At 52.3% G+C, this 20,254-nt stretch overlaps 1 protein-coding gene and 1 long non-coding RNA gene across 9 annotated transcripts in view; one reads left to right on the forward strand and one right to left on the reverse strand.

Moving 5' to 3' along the window:
• Nucleotides 1–20,254, reverse strand: part of GATAD2A (GATA zinc finger domain containing 2A) — a 63,352-nt gene that overhangs the window by 37,782 nt on the left and 5,316 nt on the right. Inside the window, exon 1 of one of the 8 annotated variants that reach the window (XM_083811106.1) lies at nucleotides 13,267–13,442. The exons of 3 other annotated variants lie outside the window; for them this stretch is intronic. The gene's annotated coding sequence lies outside the window, so the exon portion shown is untranslated. Of the gene's footprint in view, nucleotides 1–11,700; nucleotides 12,242–12,270; nucleotides 12,489–13,054; nucleotides 13,181–13,266; nucleotides 13,443–20,254 lie in introns of those variants that run through there. 4 more of the 8 variants (XM_083811108.1, XM_083811109.1, XM_083811111.1 and 1 more) reach the window with 4 other exon arrangements.
• LOC310886499 lies at nucleotides 13,349–17,171 on the forward strand. The gene is made up of 2 exons (XR_014575341.1): nucleotides 13,349–13,486; nucleotides 14,315–17,171. It is a non-coding gene; the product is annotated as an uncharacterized lncRNA (long non-coding RNA).

Genomic DNA, 20,254 nt, shown 5'->3' on the forward strand with positions numbered 1-20,254 from the left:
CGTGCAAAAGAAGGCTTTAAAAATATAATATTTTCAGAATAAGACAGGCTCCAGATTCTATAAGAAGATTAAGGCATGGAAACTATGACACAGGTACCCCAGTGCAGCAGTGCTGCTACACATGCCTCCTCAAACAACCGAGATAAGAAAACTTCTGTACTTTTTGGAAGGCTGAGCAAACTGGTCAGCAGAAAAAGGAGTCACGTTTCAATTTAAATATTGACACACGAGGGGCTAGCTTCTGTCTCAGGTGCTCAGGCTTTACTTCCATAAACATTTTTGAATATGGGAGTGAAGTCTTCCAAGTATTGGTCTGAAAAGAGAACCCGAAGCTGTACAGAAGTATCAAATGGGGGTTTTAAGCACCAGAATTTCAGCTGAAAGCACTTCTGTACACTCCAAAAATGCAGCCTCCTGCCTGCAGGCGTCTCAACAGAATTCTAGGAAGAGCCACTGGATGGAAATAATAGTCACGGCACTTGTGTTAATACAAAAGCCATCATCGTGGAGTGGAAAAGCACTTCTCTGGCTTTTTATGAATGTGCCAATCCACTCTGTACCTGGAGCACGTTAGTGTTTCACCGAATAGTCAAGAATTGCTTTCTAACTTCTCCTGCATGCCCAAAGACCCCGGCGAAAGCTCCCGAAGCCCCCCTGGCCGCACGCCCTCCGGTTTCAGCCTCTGTGCAGCGAGGTGCCACCTCGCAGGGAGGCAGAAAAGCTCCTTTCAGATGCTCGCTAATACCACCGCTACCAGTTTATTGTGCACGAGTCAGATGGCAAATAAAACCTGTTACAAATTAAAAGTCTCCCCGGCTCCCTCCTGAATTCCTGCGCCAGGGATAAAGCGGGCGGCTCCCCTCCCCGGCCGTCAATAGCATTCCTAATTACCCCCTTCAGATCAATGCCTGCGCTCGCGGGGCAGGGGCGCCGGGAGCCGCGGTGACCCTGGGGCGAAGCCGGTCCGCAGCAGGATCGCGCCACGCTAGCGGCCAGGGAATCGCTCGAGGTAGGAGCAGCAGAGACAGAAACGGGAAAACCACTTACAAGCAACGGCTGCTCTTCAGACATGTCACCCCGGCACGTCCGTCCTTCGGGGGAGGCTTATTTTGCAGCATTTATTCTCCTAATGGATGCCAAATCAAGGGGTGTCAAATCCCGTGGAAGCACACGTGGGGCTTCAAGGAGAAACCCTGGCCTTCCTTCGGGGTCCGGGCGAGCTGGGGGGACCGCTCACAGCGGCACAGATCTCGCTGCTCACCTGCTGGTGCCCAGCTCCATTCTGCCCCCTGAACCCCACCACAAGCATGCACCAGCGTGTAGGAAAACGGGGAACCAGGGAGCGAGTGCTCCCCAGAAAATCCAAGCTGAGCCTTCTGAAAAACCACGGGTGCAATCTAATCTCTCGCAATCAAAACTCGGTGTTTTCAGATCAAAGTGCAAACGCGTATTTTGACTTCTCTCGTTCCTAGCCTGGAACATCTCAGCGGTAATCGCATTACCAGGCTCCTTCCTCCCTCCCCGAACAAGCCCCGCATGGAGCGATCTACCTGTGCTTTCCCCGAGATAAGCCACAAGTCACTCAAGCGTGGGGGCCTGGAAGATGCAAAGATAAAGAGGCCCCAATAATGCAGGTCAGAAAGAAAAAACGGTACCAAGTGGAGTATTTCTCCTTCCAGGCAGCACACTGCTCCAGACCTTGAAAATCTGGTGTTCTGTAAGCAGAGCCTGGGGTGCCCCATTACTGCTCGCCTGCTTGGTGGCACGGGGCTGACGCGCACGCAGCCAACGCGTGGGGTTTGAGGTCTGAAGATGCCACATGGAAAACGCCAATGGAAACATCGCAGATGCCACACGGAAAACCTTTACGAAATGAGCCCCAGGCCGGCACAAAATGGAGCGCGTTTCTCTGCAGGTTGATTCAGAAGATCGGGCAGGCTCAAAATACCCAGATCACGACGTGGTTGGCTACTCATGAATAGAAACACCCCCGATTGTCTAGGGTTGCACCACTACGGGCTCTAGCAGACAGGCATGCAGCTTATATGGCTTTTCACTCATATTGCGATTTATGTCTTCGAACGGGGGGGAAGCTTCCCCTGCAAATCTATGAAAAAGCAATTATTCCCCCAAAAGTCCACAGGGGACTGCTCTTGGGACACTTAAGCTTCATAAAATTAAGAACAATATGTCATAAAATAAGCAACAAAACGCTGACATTTCGAAACAAAGTCAACCTTCAAGCAACAGCTTGGATAAACCAGTTGTGATCTGCTCTGGTTCTGAGCCGTGTTCCCCCGTACAGACATCTCAGCGATTTCAAGTTCTCACTCCAAGGAACAAAGAGCTACGATAAGGAATTAGGAGAGTCGTTGAGTACAGAATACACCTCCCCGTGGAACGGCCAGAAAATATTTTTGTCCTTAATTTTACAGTTAATAGTTATCCTATCTATGAAACCTCATCCACTGATGAAGAAGCCGCACCAGACCTTCGGAAGAGCCAGGTCCAAGCAGGGATCTACATCTGCTTCACATCTACCCAAGTGGATCTTCGTAACGACTACATGGGCAGACCTGACTCATTAAATCAAAATCTTTGCAAGAGGCTGACTCGCAGTCACAACAAAAAACACCCGGCACGTCAGACAACAGGCAGGCAGCAGACGTGAACAAAGCAGTGCCCGTTTTCAGAAGAGGAACTGCAACATTTGCTGTTAAGCAGAGGGAGAGAGCTCCACGAAGAGTGAAGAATGGATTAAATGTCTTCAGGTTGGGGGTTCTTTGGCCCTTTTTTAATTTATTTTTTTTTTAAATATATAGGACAGTTTGCACTATTTTTGGTTACTCTGTGTTTCTGGCCGATTACATCGATCCTCATGCAGGACTGAGAGTGACTGGATGCGTGCGGGACAGCCGCCGTCCATCCATCCACAGCGGCACCGCGATCCTCTGTGCTGAGAAGCTGCGGGCTGGCTTTGATTAAAGGGCAATTTGATCACCTAACGGCGCAGGTTTCCGTGGATAGCTGCACCAGCATGTTTTTCAAGAACTGGAATTACTATTTTCGATAGGTTTAATGTTTTGGACAGAGAAGGAGGGCGTCTCTTTTCTACGTAAAGAGGCAGCGTTATGAAATGCATTCGCAGAGCATTAAATGGAGAAAAGGGATATGCACATGACCTTATTGCCCCCTTCCCCAAGCGCCCAACTCCAAGGCAGGAGAAGGGAAAGCCCTGGATCTCCCATTAGGGGTCAGAGGCTAAAATGAGTGGCAACATTTGATTAAAAAAAAAAAAGAGCAGGTGGCAAATTGTTGTTTCTAGCTCTGGTGGAAAAAATCTGTTCTACTTCCAGCGAGTAAGCCGTGCCTTCTGCATTCACCGCGTTTGCCCTGGGATGCCCTACCTGGGGGCTCTCTCTCGGCTGCTGGGCGATGCTCAGTGCTCCCGCGAGGCTGTGCTGGGCTCTGCAGGCAGCTCGTGCCCACCCAGTGCCAGTGACTTTAACTGGGCCACCTGGGATCGAGCAGGACACGGCAGCGTCTTGTCACCTTCCTGCACTGAGCAGGGTGAGCGTTCAACACCTCCTGCATAATCCAGTCTGTGCCTACCTGGCTTCAGCAGCAAATACAGCACAAAGACTTTTTATTTTTATTTTTTGGAGCTCGTGATGCCACCCTCCGCTAGTACTGCGTTCCCAATCTCAGTTGTAGGAGTACGTTAATAACCCATAAGCTAATAATTTTGCAGCAGCATTCTTCGTTTTCCCCGATGATATTTAAAAACCTCGCCGAGGGTGTGTGCAGAGAATGACACCGCTCAGAAAGCCAAAGAAGGGAACGAAATGGCAGCTTGGCAGCCACCCAGGGCCACACCTATTTACAGGGGAAGCCGAGCACAGCCACCATCATTAATTAATTCAGAAGCCTCGGCACACACAACTTGATCTGGATGCAAAGTGCAGCCCCCACCTGAGATCAAAAGGGAGCGCTGCACGCCGAGCACCGCACGCAGCCGTTCCTGTTCTAAAAGCAAGGTTGTGGGGCAGATGTTCAGCCCGTGGTCCCGCAGCCAGAGGGCAAAAGGAAACCCAAGTTGTCCTTATCACCCCTGGGATCAAGGGGGGGTTATCTCGAGCATGCCTAACCACTAGCAGCGAACCCGCGAGGGTCCCTCGACCCAAAACAAGCCCAAAGTAAGCAGACACAGAAGATGAGCAAGGCAAAATTTGGGCGCTCAGTTACTTCAATTGCTTTTTGAAAAACGACACCCAACTTGCACAAAAACACGAGGGTGCTTTGGGTAGAAAGCAACCAGAGGTGTTACAACTACAACGAACAGCGTTTTGCAAAGGAAATAGTCTTATCGAGTTTGCGTATCTAAATGTCCTAAGGGATCAATAACATGCGCAATATTAAAATGAGTCTTATTTAATTACTTCTATAGGCTTCATCGTCGCAATTCTCAGGCACCTCATGGCAACGTAGGGATTAGAAGTCACCGATCGGTTCTTCAGCTGCCAGGACTCGCATGCTTTTGTTCCCCAAACCACTTCTATCAGTTAAATTCCTGGCTGCTTGTTAAGCCATTGTCTCCAGCTTTAAAAACCAGCTTTGGCGCAACAAAAAGGAATTAATACATCCCTCTCTGGACACCTTTGCTAAAGGAAGCCGAAAAAGCAGAATAATCCTAAATACCTTCAACACAAACTAATGGAATAAAGATTGCAGGCAACAAGCCTGGAAGGGCACTCCCCCAGCGCAGAGAAACGCACCATCATTTAAGAGAATTTAGGAGAATTTTAGAGCTTTGCCAGCCACAAACTACTTCACACGTGCCACACGCCAGACCACCCCTAAGGACATGATGCCTTCCACCTCGTATTCTACGTTACTGATTAATCATACGCCTTCCCACAGGGAGTATTTGCAAAATATCTTAAGGCCTATTGACACAACAAGTCAAAAAGTTTCTCTGGGTGATCTTCCTGTTCAACCCTTTTAGCCGTGCATGCAGCCGTGGCCCCCGGAGCAGTAACAGCCCAATGCACAAGCAACCTTTCATGAACTGCAGGACACACATCTGATGTTAGCCGTGACTGCAAGTGCTCCTACTGCCTGTGAGCGCGACTTCAGTGCATGCAGCAACGGGCACGCAGAGCCAGCCCGGATTATTCCAGAGCTGAGCGCCTCAAACTTACGCAAGGATTACGTGTTGAGTTTTATCCAGAACGTCCTCTGCCCATTGGTACCTTCCCTTTCTGAAGGAGCCACACCACGAGCCGAAGCCTTCTTGCAGCATCACCTGTTTTCAGGAACAGGGACAGAAAAGCTGCTAGGAATGCCATCTCCCTTTTAATCCAAATTCACTTTTGTGGCTGGGGGAAGAGAAGCCAAAGAGGGTTCGTGGCACATCTGGTGGCCCTGCTTGAGCGGGGGGGGGGACAAGATGACCTCCAGAGGTCCCCTCCAACTGCAGCCGTGTCGTGGTTGCGTGACTCACAGAGTTAACTGAGGCATTCACGGTACACTTCTCCCTGCTGCTCGCGTGGCCCGGAAATGGGGAACTCTGCCCACGGACCATGCCCAGCTCTTCATGAGCACAACCCAAGCCCCTGATGGAGAGAAGCTTCACTGCACGCCCTCCAGAGATAACAAATAAAAGCAAGAGGAGTTGGACTTGATGATCCTTGTTGGTCCCTTCCAACTTGGATAGTCTATGATTCAAGAACCCTTATATCAAGCACCTAAAACACCAAAGTTCTTCCACTACTTATGACAGGCTGCCTTATGAAACAATCGCTTTCAAAGACTACATCTAATAAGCCTTAAAAAAAAAAAACACAACAAAAACAACAACAAACTAGCAGAAAACCAAATTGCAAGTCCAAACACAACAGCATCCTCCTACAGAGCGTCACACTACTACTGTGCCTGCAATAGGCACCTAAGTAATTTTACTATTGTACAATGAAAACCAGAAAATTGTAGACCTGTATTGTGTTTGAACCTGAATAGGTGGTTCAATGTGTTTGTACATACTGCCACAACAGAAACACACACACAATTGCAGTACCTAATTCTGCTGGAGACGGGATTTTCTAAGATCCTATTAAATATGAATGCCTTCAGTTTACTTCCCCTAATGCTTGCAAGCATTTCAAAGCCCGCGATCACATGGCTGCTTCAGCAAATGAACACACCGGGCACAGCTGACAGCCCATGGCTAGGAAGTCGCTCCTACGTACAGCAGTAGGTAAATGAGCAGAAGTACTGCACAGCCTCACTTGCACGACCGAGGTTTTGGAAACCTCTCCAGGTACCTGACCACCACTCCAATGCTGGAAGCAGAGGGGAGGCTCGCCTCCCATTTCCTCGCCCCCATGCACATTGCTGGTCACCCGTGGCACTACAAGGTGCCGCCGACCGCGTCCCGACACGGGTCCCAACAGCCCTCGACCCACGTGCCTTGAGCTATCGGGCCTGGCGAGACTGCGCCCAGCTCTGATTGCCTCTGTTCGTGTTTATACAGGAGTAAGCCCAAGTCAGAAGGTGACGCATACGACACCAAAACCAGCAGACGACGTACTTGCACACTGATCCCTTTCATTCCACGGCCGAGTTCACTACAGGGCACCGTAAATTAGCAGAGAAACTGCATTCAAGTTGTTAGTCACCCCCTAATTGTTAAAGGAATTGGAGAGTGACTCTTCTTCCAAACACGGCAGGAGCAGAGCCCTCCCGGCAGAGCCCTCGCTGGGAGCCGCAACGTCTGCGACATCGAACTCGTGAGCGTCCCCAAAGGGATGGGCCGCAGCACTGCGGTCAATACGAAGGAATACCGACTGTGCAGAATGAGAAGGGCAGCTCTGTGCTCCCAGAATGAGACTGGCTCGTGTGAATGCCCAGAGCTCTTTCAGATGAATTGTTTTCATGATGCACTCTGCCTAACACGAGCGGCGAGGAGCACGCTGCAGAGGAGCTCTACACGGAAAATGATGCCCATCAGGTCCAGCTTGGCATGGGACTGGTTTTGCATGCAAACTGGGAGCAGGGAGGGTCTGACAAGCCACCTTGTAGGGCCAGCATGATGACCTGGGAACCTACCCGCTGGCAGGAGGCTGCTGCCCACCTCCCAGATCCTTCCTTCCACAAGGACAGTGATGGGAGAAAGAGGCTCCCAAAACGGAGCCGCCTCAAAACACCAAATATCCACACGCAACCACAACAAGCTTCTGAAAGTCGTAGTCAGAGGCATTTTAGGTTCACAGACCTGACCCTGTCACTGAGAGACTGGCCATTCCACCCCAATATTTCTATTGGATTTACAGAGAAATGTAGAGCTCGGAAATTCACCTGCCTCGAGCACATCACCTGCAAAGACACGGAGCCTTAAATTAACGAGCATGAGAGACCAGGGCAAACTCATCGCTCCCTCGGTCAAGGGATTTACCCAACTCCTCGTTAGACACGTGATAATCCCAGCCCTTATTTGTCTGGCCTTCAGTATGTGTGGCTGGTTGTTAAATTTTACTCTCCTAGATCTTCCAAATGTTTGCATTTCCTAATACAACCAACTGGCCTTTACAGATTGTGGGGCAAACCCACTGACTTTTTTCTGCTCTAATCTTCAGTTCTACCAGCAATTCTCATTTGGAAACTGAGATGGCACAGGGTTAAACTGTTTCAGAGATAAAAGCCAAAGATGAAGATTAAAATAAGACTGGAAGGAACTGTTGCTATAAGCCACATTTCGCACACTTCCTTCGTAACACACGCTTATACCCATTGCGCAGATGGGATGGCCAAGGCACAGAGAGGTTTAAGTGATTTACACAAGGCAATACAAAACTTCTCCTCCAGAGAGGACAGGAAAACACAGGCAGCAGTAAGAACATGTTACTTCACATCAGCTGGTCCTGAGCAGTGTGCTTTTCAAGACGCAGTAACCAGGAGAACCACCTGCGATCTGCCCACCACACCTCTGAAGGCACCCATGGGACACCGACCCATGGCCAGCCAGTACCAGCCCATGCTCAAGATGCGACGTTGAGGTGTGTTCAAACCCTACTGGCAACGAAGGCAAGGAGGAAAGAAAGAGACGTGCTATAGCTGCAAGAAGCTAAGGCTTTCCATTTTCTAGCTTATTTCAGTATATTCCAACATTTTTGCTTAAGAGTCAACACATCGAAAGCTAAGGATGTGCAAAACTTTCTTGCTAAACTTTGATTATGTCCCACAGAACCCAAACGGCCTAATCAGACTTATATTTCCCCCCCAAAACCCTCAAAGGGCGAGCTGTGCCCATGAAGCGAGAACCACACCTGCTCTAGAAACCGAGAGGAGCGTGCACGAGGAGCGTAGCGGACAACAGCTTCAAAAGCCCCAGCACGGCGAGGAGGCAGCCTATAATTAAGGCGTAGGAAAGCTCTATGGGAGAATTCCTTCCTGCCCCGTCTCGGCCGCAGTCTCCCGAGGTGATGCTGGACCAGGACGGGCACAGACACAAGCATCCGAAGGCAAACAGCAGCTGCGTACCGGGTGCCCCGCCGCAGACTCCCGAGCCCCGGCACACCACAAAGCCAAACACCGCCGGCGGGCCGCGAAGCAGCGCCAGCACCTCCAGCACCCGGCGTGGTCTGGAGGAGGGTGGGGGAAGGAAGAGGAAAAGTGCTGAACAACAAAAAGGCAGCGTAGGAAACTGCGTATTAATAAACCTTAACCTTTGCTCTGTCGCTATCCTGCGGGGCTTGCTGCGGGTGTTTCGCTGCCGGGTTCCCCACCTGAAAACGGGCCCGATTCACCTGACATCAGCTCGCCGCAGTACGCAGGGCATTCTGGCTGAGAAGTGCTACTTTGGGAGAAGGTATCACAAAGAAGTTAATAACCTCTTAAATTCCAGGTAGCGTGCACGAAATAAAGCAGGAATTGCTAACTGAATGAGGGACAGTATGTTCAGCAAGTGTCCAGTTCCTCATGTAAAGGGATGCCACAGAAATGCAGAGACACGGGGAGGGGGAAGAAGGGTAGAAAAGCCTTAAAAACCAAAAATAACAACCCAAAAAGGACCCCAAGTGAGTCTTTAAACCAATTATTTATAATATAGATGCATAAATAAGCCGAGTATCTCTATATGAAGTGTCAAACTTCCTGTAAGTTTTAAGGGCATGAATCTAACCCAAGCAGCACAGGGAGAGCAGGGGCAGCCTGAGGAAACAAGGAGACACTTTCAAAGAAGAACACCCTTATGAGGCTGTCCCGGCACTTCCTAGTCCCTAAAAGCATGTTCTTTACCCTTTTTCCCCCCCAACAAAATACACGTACCTAGTACCAAACTATGCTGCACTTCGCATGCTGGTCTTCAGCCCGTGCTACGACACCTCAAACATGAGCAGCATTACACAAAAGCAAACGCTACTTCCCCAAGTCTAAAAATAAGCCTGCCGTATTTTCAGATGCCACAGTCTCCAGGAACATTTGGAGGGGGAACAAAAAAAATAAAAACAGTTCTACGTTACTTAGATTGTTATTGAAAAAGAACGAAGCTGGAAGCCAACAAGTGCCTGTAAGGGGGCTCCTCAGCAGCACCGCTCTTCCTTTATGCTGTAACGAGAGCTCAGTGTGTGTATTTTAAGTCATCGGGGAACACGCACACCGTACGTTTTGTTTCCAACTTTTTGGTTGTGAATTATTTGGGCTGCACCACCCCAGGCCAGGAAGAGCCCCTGCCGGCACAGGTAGGTCACCGCACACCAGACACAACCTTCTAAAACAGGGTGCTTTGTGAAACAGGAGCAAAACAAGCACACAGGTATCCCCCCCCAGAGCACGGTGGTAAGAAACATAACTATTAAAGGTAACTTCAGCCCGGGGAAGAGCTCACATGTGCATAATATCAAAGAGCAGGCTCTGATGTGCAAAGATTTGAGCTTTTAGATGTGTAAGAACACCTAATATCTGCTATCAGAGCCCAGCATCTACGCAGCGCATCTACAAGTTTGTGGTTCAAAACACACTCCATGAAAACAACCTAAATTTAGGCAGCAAAGCCGCGTTTTCCGCTCAGAGGGAGCGCTCCCTGCCCGGCGAGGGACCCGCGCTCCACCGAGCACCGCGGCACCTCGCCGGCTCTGCCCTCCCCGAGTGCCTGCGCCAGATGCCGGGACCTCTGGCTGGCTGGCGGCCGGCCAGGGACTCTACAACACGGCCACCATTTCAGGAGGCACAACCGAAAGCGCGAGATGATCTCAGACGTGGCCCCCCTCGCACCCGAAGGAGCTTTCCGCTTCGTGTTTAAATCCCTTCCAGCCCCGTCCACGAGCTATCGGAAGTGGACGCCCTGTAGTTTTACCCCCAGCATCCTTCCTCCTCCTTTCCCTCCTGAAAAGCAGCAGGGCACAAGCGCTGCAGGACTGAACCAGGAGCGCTGAGCCCACGCAGGCGGGCAGGGCTAACGAGGAGCACACCCAGAAATAGCAGTGTAAGACCATAAGACAGTAAGCCCGGAGTTCCTCCCTCCGCTGTCGTTCCTTTGACCGCGAGGGGATAATTCCAGGGCAAACCTTAGGCCGTGCAGAGGGGTCCCTGAAGGGGACAGACGTTGTACATATGTGCACGTGCGGCCACCTAGCTGAGAAAGTGACCCACATCCTTCACCTTGCCCTGCATAAGCCTCAAAACTACCACACAATGCGTGAGCCCCATCTGAATTCAAACCACCAATTCTGAACAGCTCCACATATGACTGCCAGCCTGTAATTACCCCAAAAGTCATAACACAGCTATATTAAGTTACAGCATTAGCATACTGACACTGCATCATACGCCAACTCTGTTGCATCATCGCCCGCTGCCGTAACCTCATGACTATGTAACGCTGCTGGGGACGGCGTCAGCGACTCCTCGCTGCTTCCACCTCTGAGGAAAGAGAAATATCTTCGGCTATCCCCAGCTCTACGAGTTACTGAGGGATCGCGGATCCACGCCTCCTTCCCAACGTGACCCATCGGGGTGCTTTTCCCTTCGAAAGCAGAACTTGGTCCTTTTCACACTAATACAGAATTCAACCATAGCATGCTAACTGTTAATATTTGGTCTTTTTCCCAACACAGGTTAGCAGAACATCAGCTCAGCACATACAGGTGTCAGCTTTTACAGCCAGGAAGCTGTGTGCCAAGCCGTGCTGCCCTCCCGATTTTTGAGACCACGTAGCAGGGGGGGGGGGGGAAGAAAAAAGAAACCGAGCGGCTCCCTCAGCCCTGAAACTAGCTTGTTTTGTGATCCTGCCTGAGATACTTAACCGCAGAGCCTCGCTGCCGTCAGGATATCACACCCCTTTCTCGTCCAGGGCTCGACAATCCAGACACACCGAGGGCCGGGCAAACAGCAAGGAGCAGCGGAGCGTGGCGTACAGCATACGGCGTTCCGCCCGTGTCACAGCCCCTCGCGCTGTGAGGTGGCGCTGGGGCCTGGCGGCACCGTCCCCGCTGCCTCTCCCACCGCCTCCAGCGGGTTTGGGGGTGCCACCGGCTCCGTGTGGCCCCCAGCACCAGCAGGTGTCACTGCGACGTCACCTCCACCGCCACCCCACAGGTACCTGCCCGGGCTTTTGTGGGACCAGCCCAGGGCCGCACACGGGTGCCCAGGAGGCCACCGCATGATTTAGGCAGACAAGGAAACCAACGGCGTTCAGTTTCTTACTTTCTTCTCCTGTCTCCGGCCTCTGGTCCTCTGTCACCGCGTGCCCTGGGCTAACTGAGCGCCCCTTAGGTTCCTTCTGCGTCCTGCCCAGGCCTCCCTTTGCCCGAGACGCGGTCAATAGCTGGTCCAGGAGAGCAGCGGGATCCCTGCCTCCTCCTGCCGACGCGCGGCTGCTTCCAGCCTGCCAGCATGTCTCTTATTCCCAACGGCCCCTCTCCGTTTTTCACTTCCTGTGTAACACTCTCTGCTAGCAGCTCGGCTGCCTCTACTTCCAGCTGCCTTCGCAGCCAGATGAGAAAGAAACATGAAAGCCAGACACCTGTGAAGGAAGCTGGAGATGAGATTTAGGGGCCATGCCTGCCAACCGGTCCTTGGTGGCAGCCGGCATCGCGCCCGGCAGCTCGGGAGCCTCGGTGCCGGGGGAAAGGAGCCTCCCGCCCCGCACGAGCCTGGGAGAGCGAGGGGCAGCTCGAGGAGCCAAGCGAAAGTAAAACCCGAGGCACACGAACGGGCTGAAATAAAACCGCGAGCAGACGCCGCGGGCCAGCAAGTCGGCGCATCCCAACTCACGGCTTCGTGGTGCCGGTCAGAGGCACCGGTGTCGCCGCCGGGACCACCGGGCAGCTCGACCCCCTCAACCGGGGCAGCCCGGCTCCCGGCGGGGCCGAACCGGGGCTGGCGGCGAAGGGTCCCGGGGGTTCGGCGTGTGCCCCGGCCCCACGGGCGGTGACCCCACGGGCGGGGAGCGGTGGCGGCGGCCGGGCGCGGCGCACCTTGAGGCGGGGACGGACTCTTATTGTGACACGGCCTCGGCCCGGCCGGTGCCACGGCGGGGGCTGCCCGGGGCGGCCGCTCGGTGCGGGGCCCCCGGGGGACGGGGGGGGGGGTGGGGAGGGGAGGGGGGGTGGGAGAGCGGTGGGGTAGGGATGGGGGGGGGGGTAGAAGGGGGTGCAGGGGGGGCTGCCAACCCGCACCCCGCCCCGGGGGTACGGGAGGAGGAGGAGGAGGAGGAAGAGGAAGCAGGCACGGCGGAAAGCCCGGACCAACTTTCCGCACCGAACGCCTCGCAGCTGCCGGCCGAACGCCGAACAAAAGCCGGCGGCGAGCCCCGGGACGACCGGGACCGAGACCGGCCCCCCCCCCGGTGCTCCCCCCCCACCAACCCTTCCCCCCCCCCGCGGGACTTTGCACTCCCCGAGCGCTGCCCCCCGTGCCCTCACACCCTGGGGCGGGGGGCTGGGGGGGGGGTTCCCGGACCACCCCGGTGCCCGCTCCCCCCCCCCCCCCCCCAAAAAAATCCAGCCCCCCCCCCCGACACCGAAGCCCAAGCCGAAGTTTGGGGCTGGGAACTCACTCTCACGCCGCCTCGCATCCGGCCGCCCCCGCTCCTCCTCCCCGTGCTCTCCTCGCCGCCCCCGAATTTATTATTATTATTATTATTTTTTTTTTTTTTCCCCCGCACAGCCGGGGGCTCTCCCCCCCCACGGGCCGGTCCCCCCGCCCACCCCACCCCACCCCACCCCCCCCCCGCAGCGGCTTCCCCTTGCCCACTAACGCGCCGCTCACACATGGAGTCGCGGCGTCACCCGGCGGAGCATGCGCGGGGCCGGGCCCGTCCTGGGCCGCGGGGACGGGCCGGGGCCGGAGCAGCGGCAGCAGCACCACCAGCAGCAGCAGTGGCAGCAGTGGCAGCAGTAGTGGCAGTGGCAGCAGTAGTGGCAGTAGCGGCAGCAGCAACAGCAACCGCGCGGGGGCCCGGCGCCGCTTCCGGGCAATGGTGGAGCAGGTTTGTGACCCGGGGCACCATTGGCCGGAGGGGTCGCGGCGCGTTGGAAGCCGCCCGGGGATTGGCTGAGGAGCGGGCGGGGGGCGCCGCCGCGGGGCGCGCCGAGGAGCCCGGGGCCACGTGGAGGAGCGGCGGCACCCTCGGGGGCGGCGGGGGCACCCCCCGGGCGTCGCGCCCGTCGGGGACATCGGTGTCCCACCGGGAGCATCGGTCCCCATCTGGGTATTGCTCTCCCGCCCCCCCCGGGCATTGCTCCTCACCGGGGGCATCGCTCTCCCCCACCGGGGCACCGCTCTCCCCCCCCCTCCAGGCATTGCTCCCCCCTCCGGTATCTGGAGAATCAAAAGCTCGTGTTTTCCGAAAACGGCCCCAAACAGCCCCCAGCCAGAGCATGTAGGAGATACGGAGCAAAGCCCGGGATGCCAGCTCGGGGCAGAGCCACCGGCAGCCCTGGGGGGGGGGGGGGGGTCTGAAGCCGTGTTCACCAGACCTCAAGCCCAGCACTTAACCCACGGTGGGCTGAATTAACAGGAGAAAAACGGAACAGTTCATATAACTGACCCCACCGAGACACTTGCGACCCCCCCGAGACGCACTTTGGGCCCACCGGCTCTGCAGCTGGCTACCGACTTCCTCACGTCCTTGCCACATGCCGCTCCCTCCCTGCCTTTTGCTTGCCCGGTGTCACCCACAGGGTGCCATCGGAACAGCCGGGACGGCCTTTGCAAGGCACCCAACTATCAGAGCTCGCCTAGCTCCCCACAAATACCGCTTCTGTACCAGACTAACGCCAACAACCCTTCGTATCTCCCGTTTTCCATATTTCAGGACACGGGGTATCACCTGGACGGGGTCTGTTGGCTCCTAAGTCGCCAGCCTGAGCGCATCGCATTCCCTGTGCCCCCCAAGTCTCAGGCTGATCATTCTCAGCAGGGCCATACCCCGTGCGCTGGGGTCCTCCTTCCTCTGGCAGGATGAAGTTTCTGGCTCTGCAGTCACGTTTCCGCCACGTTTTCTAAAACCTAGTTGAAGCATGAATTTAGAAACGGGAGGGATGTCACAGAGACCTAGGGAGGAGGTTGCCCGATAAGCAATTTTCTGCCAGACCTTGTGTGCGATGCTCCCCGCCAACGCGTTTCCAAGTGTGATGCTGATTGAAAGTGATTTGGAAGCAGAATAATTAGCAAAGTTCTTTAGAATTTTGATGACTTAATTCTGAGGCTGAAAATTAGTTTGTAGGTCCTGTGAAAAGACGGGGAGCCGCCTCTGTGGGTTACAACCACTTGTTTATACCCCGCACTCGAGCACAGAGGATTTCAGACAGCAACGGTCTCACGATCAGCACATCATCCCAAATTTGGCCAACTACTTTTTTTTTACATAAAAAATGCCAGAGTGGCGAGGCCCCCACGGGCGGCTGGCCTTAGCCCTTCGCTGTTGCAGGTCAGGTAACCCTAACCCTAGGAAACCAACCCAACCACCGAGTCCTTCAAACGCCATGCGCAGAAACGCTACCACAGGCCGAAGAGCACGCCGCCTTACGCTTTTCTTTCATCCCCTTACTTAAAACATCAAAGCAAGTGATTATTTAGGAAATATTTTAGGAGCGGATTAAGAGGAGCTGTTGATTTTTTTCATTTCGGTAAAGACCTCCTTCTCCTGGGGGACCACGTTGCTGGGGGACGGCACCGCGGTAGCATCCAGAGGGACTCGTAACGAAGTCACCTGGAAGGTGCGGCAGTGTTGTAATTACTTAACAAAGACGCGAGCTGCTGCTCTTTCAGTGAGAAACGAGTGCGGCAGCTTGCTGGCTCTGTCAGCGAGAGAACCACCGCTGCCACAGAGCTGTGCGTTCCTAGAAGTGCCTGCATACGGTGAAGTAACTCTGCAACACAGAAGTGCATGCAGGTGAAGTAACTCTGCAACACGTTTGTGTAAACGGCTGAAGTGAGACTAATCCTAACGTGCTTTTGGGAGGCAAGTTCTGTGAAACCTCAAATTAAGGAAAAAAATAATTGATCTACCTGTGTCAGTCTGACTTTAAAGAGTTTGGAATTCAAAAGTTCTGTAAATACGTATCTTGGGTTCAGAAAAAAATAAAGCTGATGCTACTTGGGTCCAAACAACCCGAACCAGACACCTGAAAGGGCAGTTAATGAACGGTGCCTTGCCCCTGTGTTAAACAGATCACCTCAACATCTTTGCCAGGTAGAGTAAGAGAGAGTTGGTGAAACACGATTAGAGCAGTCCCCTCCTATCTAAAATAGCACCTAAAATCTTCACGGCTCAGTGTCAGCGCTCCTCTAAGCCAAATGCTCTCCTTTTGGGCCTCTGAACTATCCAACGAAATACCTGAGCGCCATGCATCACCGAGGGACGCTTTTATTGAAATAGGCAACATCAGACTATTAACATTATTGGATTTTAATCTAAATTAAGTGCTGCGTTCAAATTAAAATCCAATAGTTCAGGAGCCGTTTAAGTCAGCCAACAGCTCCACTTTGGCCAAGCCTTTCCGTGTCGGATGCTGCACGGTACAGGAGCGCCACACAGCAGTGTTACCTCACCGCTCCTCACCTGGGCCTTGATTACACGCACGCAATTAAGCGTCAGGCAGAGAGGGTATGGTCAGGTGGGAGAAGGAGTGCTGGAAGTCGGTCGGCGTGCCCTGGGCGTGTCGTTACGGTGACGCTGCCGGCGGAGGCAGCAGCCGCACCACGGCCATGCCTCTCCCCGGGCCATGGGCCTGCAGCCTGCGGGTGGCCACGGTGAGAGCGGTGCCTGCCGGCCCGGCCAGGGGCACCTCGGTTGGTTCCATCCGTCCTATCAGTTATCACCCGTATTTCGGCATGGAGCCGACCCAGCAGGTTCCCCCAAATACTCACTTGCGTGTGATTTTCACTTAGGAATGTGGCATAAGCCCAGGGACCGGCACCGCTATTGATTCTGGTAGCCAAAACTGACATTACGTAGCCCAGACTCGGCGTTAACGCCGAACACCTCGTCAAGAGAGTAAAACTTGGCTGGAGCCATGAAGTCCAACATGAAGTTGTTCTTGCAAAGGTATTTCCCTCACTCCAAATGCAAAGTCCATAGGTGTTATCAGGGATGAAATACTTCATCCTACTTCATCCTTCCTGTACGCTCTACTACCACACCTCATAAAAACGCCACCCAACGTAACATACACTAGGAAGTTAATTTTGTTGCGACAAGAGCAGAATTTGGTACTGGGATGTGACCAGAAAAAAATAAGATGTAAAATTTGTGCCAAATTCGCAAGTATCCCAGAAGGAAAACTGGGATTAGGCCTTTTCTCAAATTCAAGATAACGCACGTCGGAATGACAGGTCAAAGAAGAACAAGAAGTAAAACTCGATTTGGAAGACTTGGTCATCTTCCTGCAACCAGCAGCAGATGCAAGACGCACGGGAACATGCTAATATTGGCATACAGAACAGGCTAAGCAGGTCCTGAAGCTCGGCAGCCGATACGTGCTTTAGTTAGGGCAGAGAACATCATTGGATGGTCCAGAGGATCAAGAAGCACAGATAGCTCGGAATAATGCTTCAGACCGGTGGCTCTATCTGTTAGGCTCACCTGGTTTCCACCATACACCAGGGGCTGTACGGGGGGTGTTGACCTGGTGTCCGGTCCTAGGATGACAGACTGCAATCTTTCATTTTTTTAAAAAAAAAAGACAGCTCCAGGACCTTGTAGAGAATGTATCATTCCACCTTTTACATTGCTGGCTAGGAGTTTGAAATTAACAGACTATATATTTAAATATTTAAAGGGAAAAAAGGATAAAACTGTAATCGTGCTACGACGGTGCTAGAAATTACAGGAATACAATTTTAAGATGGCTTATGCTAAGAATGAAAGGAATTCCATAGATTTGGGACCAAGAGACCTTCCTTACTTATTTTCTGCTGCAACTGTGTTCCTGCAAGCGCAAGTTGCAGTCACCACCAGCTGCTCAAGACAGAATTTCTGGAAAATAGTTCAGGAATAGGATGAGGAGGTAAAAGGGTGCTTTTTGACAAGAAGAATCTGCCCTTCAGTCCCTATATGAGCCGTACCATGGGGTCTGTCTGCCCATCTCCCACCCGCAGGGAGTAACACTTAAAGGTTTTCTGCAGCAAAGCGGGACGCGAGATTGGAAACGGTCAAAATTCCACGGTCTAAGCACTGAGGTGAATAGCCCCAAACAGAAATGAAAATTAATCTTTCTGAACTGAAAAAAAAAAAAAAAAAAAGATCAGTAAGTTATTCAGGAAATGGGGAAAGCAGCAGACATATGCAAATACTGCCGAGCCAGAGATGGTGCTTCAGTGTGATATTATCTGACCCCGTCCCTAATAAGCACTTTTATGGCTGGAAGGGGATATATTAGGAGCTCTGCTCCAATTCAACAAGCGCTTCATGGACTATCGATTTTGCTCAGAAGTGGGAGAGCACAAAGTTCAGCCGGCATTGCTTTTATTTAAAGATCTGCCAAAGACCATCTCCAGCTCCCAAAACTGGTCCTCCGCAGCCCGGCGCAGATCGCTTCGGTTAGGCTCGTGACCTGCAGCTTCGGACACAAACGTTTCGCTGGCAAACAGTGAGTCAGACCCACAGAGCCATTCCGGCGAGGGATGGCTGTAAACAAGCACCTCTTGCTTGTTTACTGATCACTGTCACGTGGCTCATCAGAACTTGACCCTGATTAGGAGAAGAATTAACTAGTCGGAGAAAACTCTGACGAGATCCTAAATGGCTCGGATCCCTGTGAGCCCTAGCTGCCCCGGTCCCACGGGAAGCAGGACCCCACACCCCGCTCTGCACCAGCGGGACTGCTGCTCGCTGACTTTCCCTTCTAAATGAAACTCTGGGCTGTGCCACAGTCCACATCTGCAATCAGGTGATTTTATCGTCATCTGCTGATTTCCTCCCCTCTTGCGCACACGTTGCATTTGCCTCCCCTGACTCTTTGGGGCAGTCTCTGAGGGCAACGGGACCGCTGGGCTATTCACAAAGTAATTTTAAGTAAGAATTGCCTCCTTTCGGAGCACAATAATGAACACTTTCAGTTTTATACTTTTTTGTTGACTCCTTATTCAAAAATACTTAAATTACTAATGCACACTGGTATCAATATCTATATACTCTGAAACCCTGGACAGGGAAAGCAGAAGAGAGCTGATGTTAATACATTGCTAACAGCAAGTGCTCTTAGAATTAAAACATGTAAGACATTTCCTCCAGCACTGAGGGCGTCTGATCCTTCTCAGATTTTGGTCTTTACCACCCTCCAAATTAGAGGTAATTGAGGAAATACAACCATGACCTCGATAACTAATAGCTTTTACCAGTTCTAGTAGAGAACTGTATTCTCGAAGCTCTATTTGTAGCTATCCCATTTCCTAGAAAAGCAGCTTTTTTCCTTGAGGGGACCAGTCGGGCTGACTGGTGTACTTGTGCTGAAGTGGTTAATTTCTCCAGAAGATAAGGAGCAGATCTACAGCTGTACAGTACTGTAAATGCCACGCTCAAAACTTTGCTCTCACCCTTCCTCTGACACACTCGAGGCGTTCCTGCACAGGGCTGCGACGGTTTTCAGGAACTGCACCAAAGATGCTCTCGTTCTGAGTTCGAAAGCCAGACTGTGCGGCTCAGCTGAGCTGTAAATTTGCAAGGTATCAACTTAAAAAATGGTTTGGAAGGATTTTTCGGCAGGATTTGTGTTTATCCACTAAAGCATCTTGGAAGCTGCAGGTTTGGGGTTGTCATTGTTAACAAAGCATCGTTCGTTGTTAACCAGATTTGAACAAACTCCGCAGTCAGAGCTGGCCAGTTGGTACACGGGGCACAGAAAAACCCGATTCAGGACGGATTCAGCTTTACAGTGCAGACCCTACAAATTAAGGGTTTCAGAGCTCACAGGGAATGTTTCTCCCAAGGTCAGTGGGTTTGTAGTTGCGGCATGAAGAACTCCACCTAAATTCCACAGATGGATTTGAGCAATTCCCAGCAGTTATTCTCTCAGTCCAGCATCAGACTAGATTCCTCATGGAGATTAGCACCAGCACAGGCAGGTATCTGTCTGCATGGGTGCCGCGACACCAACACTTCTCTGTGGTTTAACAGACGAGTACTGGCCAAAGATCCTCACGGTTGGGGCAACTGAGAAATAAAGAGCTGACAGAAAGCATTCTTAACTCTAAGTGCTGCCAAGGCAAGGCTTTTTCTCCCGTGGTACGGTTCTGATGGAAGGGGATACAAGACCCTCGTGTCAGGGTACTCTTACTCTAGATTTCTTCCAAGTATGCAGCCAGTGATTGCAACAAAAGGTAGATAAAGAGCAAAAATTAGGAACTTTGAGCAAAGCACCTTCAGAATCTTGTCCCTTCAATAAAGCAGGCATTTGCCTTAGGGCTGCGAAAGGCAGCGCTCGGTTGTTCCTGGCTTCTCAGGGGACCCAGCCTGGGATCAGCATTGCACCGAGACCTGCACTGCATGCAAAGCCACCTGTGCCATCCCGCTACAAAATCATCACCTTGATTATAATTAACTTTATTAAAATTTGTAGCACGTCAAGGCCAAACAAGCAAGTTATCTGTGCCTCTCAAAAAACTTTCTTTTAACCTTTCAGAGGTGAACAGAAGTTCGACAGTTCAACCTGCTGTTGGTTTGCTGTAACTCGTGGTAATTTTGTGAAGATGAATGCTTTGAGCCTTTTGTTACCTGTTGCTGCCAAGGACTCAATGTGTATTTGCAAGGTGC

This window comes from Anser anser (assembly GCF_964211835.1).
Source record: "Anser anser genome assembly, chromosome: 25".
NCBI classification, from domain to species: Eukaryota; Metazoa; Chordata; class Aves; order Anseriformes; family Anatidae; genus Anser; species Anser anser.